This window comes from Stomoxys calcitrans, chromosome 2, assembly GCF_963082655.1.
Source record: "Stomoxys calcitrans chromosome 2, idStoCalc2.1, whole genome shotgun sequence".
NCBI classification, from domain to species: domain Eukaryota; kingdom Metazoa; phylum Arthropoda; class Insecta; order Diptera; family Muscidae; genus Stomoxys; species Stomoxys calcitrans.
Window position 1 is genome coordinate 70,906,221 of NC_081553.1, and position 7,024 is coordinate 70,913,244.

The following is a 7,024-nucleotide window of genomic DNA, read 5'->3' on the forward strand; positions in this document are numbered from 1 at the left end:
CCTCCCTAGTAGTAAGTAGTCAAATCAAAAAAAAAGGCGTCCGTCTCGTACTACTGCCGCGACTACTGCTGGGCTGGGTTGTTATTGTGTTTGTTGTTGCTGCTGTGCTACAGAAAACCAAAACAAATTCACCGCCAACGCTAGCAGCAGCGTCGTCAACATCAGAACACATTAAGAACGTCAAACGATCATTTAGAGAGGGGGCCCACATGCAGCTAGCCAGCTAGCCAGCCAGCCATCCAAACAGCACTTAATCTCACCAAACATATAAATGATATCTCTTGGAAGAATGGAAAATCACTGTCTCTGCTTGAGAGGAAATGAGTATTGAATATTTCCTTTGGATGTTGTCGCCTAATGACGCTGTTGTGTTTTATTCGTGTTCTTAAGGCTGCTGCGTTACTTGGGTCTTACATCTCAGTATGTGATATCTCACATATGGTAGAAGAAAATTACATTGCTGCACTCAAATACATATGCAGCAGAGCATTTTTTTTGCCAATACGCTTATTCGAGTGTTTAATACAAAACATATGCTCACATGTTCTCTGTTTTCTGTTACTTAACATAAGTGTTGTTGGGCTCGGTCGTATGTATGGGGGTTTCCATTTTTTTTGTGCATGGGATTTTATAAAAATAATGAAAAAAAATATCATCTTAGTTTGGCCGGAAATAATCTCATCATCATAAATTCTGCTAAAAATGTACACAGTTTGTATATGTTTATACATATATCAAACCCGGGAATTTTTGAATCTTGTACGTGGAGCTGCCAAACTATCGATAATCACAACATTCGATTATTTTTCGATATTTCTACTACTATCGTTAACTTCCCATCACCTATATTTTAACGAAAATGAGAAGTAAAAATAGGGAGATCGTTATAAAAAGAAGCAATATCAGTGCACAGACCGAATTAAACCAAATATCCGGTTTTTCAATAAGAGTGCTACAAAAGTTTTTATTTTAAATACAACAAAAACGATTGTGGATGTCAAAGATTTTTTTTTGGTGAAAGCATGTTTGATACCATTATGTATGTCATTCGATTTCTTTTGCATTCCCACCGCGGGCATGCTTGCAGAAGTCCAGACGCTGAACCCATTTTTGACGATTTTCGAGCATAAATCGGCCGATACTGACCCATAACATAATTACCAGGTAGTGTATCTGTAGGGGGGCGGACCCTTACCCTTACTTTAATTTTCAGAAACGCCTGATCTCGGAGATAGGTGGTGTGATTTAAGCGAAATTTTGTGTGCTCTCTTTAAGTAACCTAAAACCAAACATTTTGTAATCAAATTTCGGATGGGGCTTGCCCCAAAACCCACGTAATATACTTATAGACCAAACACGACAATATGGGACTCATATGAAAGGTACTTAAGAGTGGAAAGCGAATCTGATATTCAAATATGGAGTCAAGTGTTTAGGTGGCTGCCCCACCCCCAAAACTTCTCCTAAACAGAACTTATTTACTGACCGTGCCAATATAGGGCTCAAATAAAAGGTATTTTAGAGTAGAATACGAATCTGATATCCAAATGTGGAACCAAGTGTTTGGGGGATCCCCTTTCTCAAAACAACCCCCAAAGGGGACAAATTTACTGACCATAGCAATATGTTGCTCAAACAAAAGGTATTTTAGAGTAGAATATGAATCTAATATATATTTTCAGAGCCAAGTCACCGAGTGGCCTCCCCAAGCCCAAAACACCCCCAAACGGACTTCGGAAATAAAGGGCTCAAAGGTATTTGGGAGTAGAGTCAGAAGCTGATAGATAGAAGCTCTCATGACGCATTTGTACACCATGACAATTTGGGGCTCAAAGACAGTGAAGCACGATGTTAATAATTTTTAGAGCCCACTCCCCAAACCGGTCATATTTGCTAATAATAGCAATAAGTGGCTCAAATGAAAGGTTTTGAGATTAGAAAACGAATTTGATATCCATTGTTGGGGACAGATAGCAATTTTTTGCAGGACTCAGTGCTTGGGGGATCACCCCACTTCCCAAAACACCACTAAATCGTAGAAACTTACCGACCATGACAATATGGGGCTCAAATGAATGGTGTTGGGTAGTAGAGCACGAACCAACTTTCAGGACCAATCATAAATCAGTGGTATTTGAGAGTATATCACGGTGCTGATAGTTCTTCAGGTCTAAATATCTGGGGTACCACCCCATCCCCCAAAACATATGGACATATGGGTCTCAAATAAATGTTGTTTGGGAGTAGTGTATGAAATTGATACCCACCTTCGGGACCAAGTTTCTGGGGTTCAAAACCACCCGCTAACCCACAACCCCCAACTGGGGACATCCACACTTCCAAAACCCCCATGAGATTATTAAATAAAGTTTTTTTTTCTGAATGGAGTACATCTTACATCCAAACTTAGATGATCCTAACCTTCTGAGCGAATTCATAGACCAATAAAAATCATATGGGATTCAAATAAAGGTATTTATATTGTTGTAATGTTAGTCAAGCGATATACATATACCATTTTCGTAGCATGGTATTTCACTTAAAGCTCTTTAATTGTCGAAAATAAATATTCAAAGATTAATTTTGTTCCATATAATGTAAAAGAAGGCGCAGCGGAGCGGGCCCGGTTCGGCTAGTAATATAATATAATATATCCAGTTATGTTCCGATTTGGACCATGTTTGGTTAGGTTCAGAATCTGGCCCACGCTCTTTTATATGGAAAGGGACCAGAGTTCCTGCTATAAATCAATTGAAGGATTATATTCAAACTTTTCCTTCACCCAATACATGTTTTCACTTTGTCATCAAGGTTGGGATAAAAATGGTGTACTTCCTATTGATAATCCAGAGAACCAATTTCAAAAAATATAAGGTTTTTATATTGGGGATATCTCAACTAAGGAGTTAGAGATTACTAGAAGAAATTCGTTAGAGGCGGCCACAGTGTAATGCAGATAGGTCAGCACGGTCTCAGTCACCTAGCTTAAACCTCTTATTGACTGTGGAAGTCAAACCGGAACCCAACCTTAAGCCTGCAATTTTTTTGTCGAAATATTGCACATGTACTTCTTATTTATGTAGGTCGTTGGGGATTAAAAAGAGGTTAGATCGGTACAGATTTGGATATAGCTCCCATATTAACCGATCCACAGAGGGAGAAAATCAAACAAAAACAAGTAAAAATATGTCGTGTGAGAACGGGTAGAGTTATAGCTTATATATTTTGAAATGGATAGAGTTGTGGGGTTAGCGAGATCATGTTCAAAATTTGGTTGTCCTAGCGCTTTCTGGCAGGCCACTAAAGTTGGTCACCTCGGTATTTCGGGTTGCAAAATTTTTATTTGTGGTCCGATTTTCCAAATTCTTTGTTTGCTGGATAGTACCCAAAACCTTTTTAACATTTTTTGACTTCTAAGCTGTATAACTTTGAACTGAATAATCAGATGTTAACACTTTTTGCGGAAAAGTTGTAAATTGTGTCACAAATCCAAATCATGCATAAAAATTAAAACCGAACCACAAATGTCTTCGTAAATTTCAAAATACGAAGCCAAACTCGGCTAAAATTTCATTCAATAAAAATTTAAACTCGTCTATCCCCAAAACCAGTGGAGATTTTGTATAACCCAAGCTGATATTTTTGTAGGGACTTTTGAAAACTATCCAGCAAAACAAGTAAAAGCGTACTAAGTTCGGTCTGGCCGAATCTTATATACCCTCCACCATGGATCGCAGTTGTGGAGTTCTTTTGCCGGTATCTCTTTCTTGGCCAACAATGGTTTGAAGAAAATAATTGCTATTTATATAGAAGCTGTATCAGGCTATAGACCGATCCAGACCATATTTGATACGTATGTACCGTTGTACAAATTTGCAGCAAATCGGGTAATAATTGCGCCCTCTAGAGGCTCAAGAAATCAAGGTCCCAGATTGGTTTATATGAAAGCTATATAAGGTTATGGACCAATTTGAACCATATTTGGCAAGGTTGTTGAAAGTCATAACAAAATGGCACAAGAATTTAAGATCCACGATCGGTTTATATAGCTGCAATATCAAAACATGGACCGATGTGGTCCATTTACAATCCCAACCGACCTACACTAATAGGAAGTATTTGTGCAAAATTTCAAGCGCCTACTTTGCTCCTTCGAGAGTTAGGGTGCTTTCGACGGACAGACGGACGGACATGGCTAGATCGACCTAAAATGTCATGAGGATCAAGAATATATATAAACATACTTTATGGGGTCTTAGACGAATATTTCGAAGAGTTACAAACAGAGTGACGAAATTAGTATATAAGAATTTGGGAAATCGGACCACAAATGAGACTTGAAATTTAGCACACGATCTCGTTAGCCTCAGATAACCATTTCAAATTTCAATGACGTATCTCTACCCGTTCTTACACGATATGTTTTTTACTAATTTTTTCGAATTTTTCCCACTGTGAGATCCCCGGTTTGACTTTTAGAGCCCGTAGAAACCTAATCCGAAGCGGTTTGTAAACTGATATAGCCGCATAAAAACAGATAGTTGGATTTGACATCTTAAGCCCCCAGAAACCTCAATTTTCAACTGATTTGACTGAAATTTGGCACAAAGACTTGTGCTATGACTTTCAACATCCACGCCAAGAATGTTCCGAATCGCTTTATAAACTGATATAGGTTAGGTGAGGTTGAAAGGAAGGTGCGGATATTAATCCGCCCATGTCACTATGTACATGCACCTAAGCCAGTAATCGGCTTGTTGTGCGCTCTAAACTTTTATAGCCCCCATGTAAACCGATCGCCGGATTTGACTTCTTGAACTACTAGAAACCGTAATTTTCACCTGATTTGGCTGAAATTTGGCACAATTTGTGCTATGACTTTCAACGTCTGCGTCAAGTATGATCCGAACGGTTTATAAGCTGATACAGATCCGCCTCCGGATTTGACTTCTTGAGACCCTAGAGCACTTGTGTTATACCTTCTAATATCCATGCCTAGTTGATCGGTCTATAACCTGATATAGTCCCAAAATAACCCGGTCCTCGGATTTGACTTCTTGAACCTCTAGAAGCCTCAACTTTAACAAGTTTCAAATTTCCAATATCAGTGGCAAGAATGATCCGAATCGGTTAATAAACTGATATAGTCCCCATGTATACCGTTCCACGTCTTTGATTTCTTGAACCCCTATAGCCTCAATTAATACCCGATTTCATTGAGTAGAAAATAATGTAAATTCAATTCAAACTGGGTTAGTAAGGATAAATTTTTAGCAGAATGGTGGTGGGTACCCAAGATTCGGCTCGATCGAACTTGGCAAGTTTTTACTTGTTAATTCATAAGGTCATCAAAGCAAATTTATTTCAGTGTATCTTTTTCAGTTGGTTTTTAAACTCAATAAAATCAAGCCCGTAAAGTTGAATGCACATTTCTCGCGTTCATATTAAATATGCGATATATAATCACTTAAAATATACACTTTAGAAATATTTATTTACGTGATTTTTAATATAAAGTTGCTGCATACGATTTTATAAAAATCTGAAATTTCTCACGATTGAAATATGTGTTTTGACACATTTAAGCATTCAAGTGAACAAGTAAGTTGACAAAAGCCATATTATATATTTGTTTTAAAAAGAGGATTAATTGGGATCTTGTGCTTCAATATTGCCATAGTTAGGAGAAGGCAAGACTTTATTAAGAGTTTTCGTGGGAATTCTAAAGTTATTATAAACGTGCTCGCCCGCAATCACCTCGCACATTCCAAGATGACAATAAGGCAATAATGGTATTAAAATACAAAAAAAATAATTTTTGCAAATCTAAACAAAAATATTTTCTTCTTTTTGATGTCAAATCCATTATCGCTGATTTACTTGCGTATTCTTAAGTATCAATTTAAAAATTTTGAATAGTTGCTGTTTTATAGTATATAACAATGCCAAAAATTATTTGTTTATTATTATTATTTTTTTGTTCTTCTTTGTTCATACTTCTTTGTGATCATTTGAAGTACTTTCACACCATGCCCATTGCAGAGATAACAGGCGACGACGGTGGCAGCGTCAATTTCAAGTTCGTTTTTGATGATTTCGCTGAAATTTTAATTCAGCGCGCGCAATTGAAATCGTTGAAGATGATTGTCTGTTTAGTTCATTTGGTTGGATTGGGTGATTATATTAATTATGCCCATCGTCGGCACCAATGGCTCAAAATGTAATCTCTCCTCCTCAATTGAAGTGAGATTTCTAAAAAACCAAAAAAAAAACATCTGAAAAAAAACCTGAAAAACTCAAAACGCTTCTTTGACATACAGACACAAATTCAGACAATACAATCGAATTGGCCTTGGAATTCAGCAAATAAAACCAAAAAAAAAAATTTTAGAAGTCATATAGTCATGAGAGATGGAAGCATTGCATACCGCAACAGCAGTAGATCAACATCAACATCGCCATCATCCTCACCATCACCATTATGATCAGTATGCGAGGCATGAAGATGCTGAAGCTGGGTGCTGTTGGTTTTTGAATGAATTAAAAATAATTTAAAAAAAAATTAAGAGACAAACAATAAAACGGTACACAATGTTCCCCAAGAAGCCAAGTCGAAAGTCGTAGTCTTTTGTTATCACTTAATTCTAAGCTTTCAAATTGAATTTTTGCACTTCAGCCAAGGTCATGGAAGTACGTGAAACTCTACACTGAACGAAAATCAAGAAATAAATTCAAATGCCCTTTGAAAATCATTTGAAATTAATGAAAAATTTCAATAAAATTAGATTAGAATCAGACACTCTAGGGAGGAAGCTGTCAAATCGGGAAACGGTGAAGAAGCTATATCAGGCTATAGACCGAATAGAGTCATACTTAAAGGGTGTATTGGAAGTCGTCTCAAAATAAATCTCATTACTGGTTAGCCTCCCTTTGTATGGAACACGATTCCTTCAAGCCCTAATTTGTTTGTTGAAGCCGCTTCTGCAGGGAAAAGCGCCTCATTGTAGGAAGTGATGCTAATGCA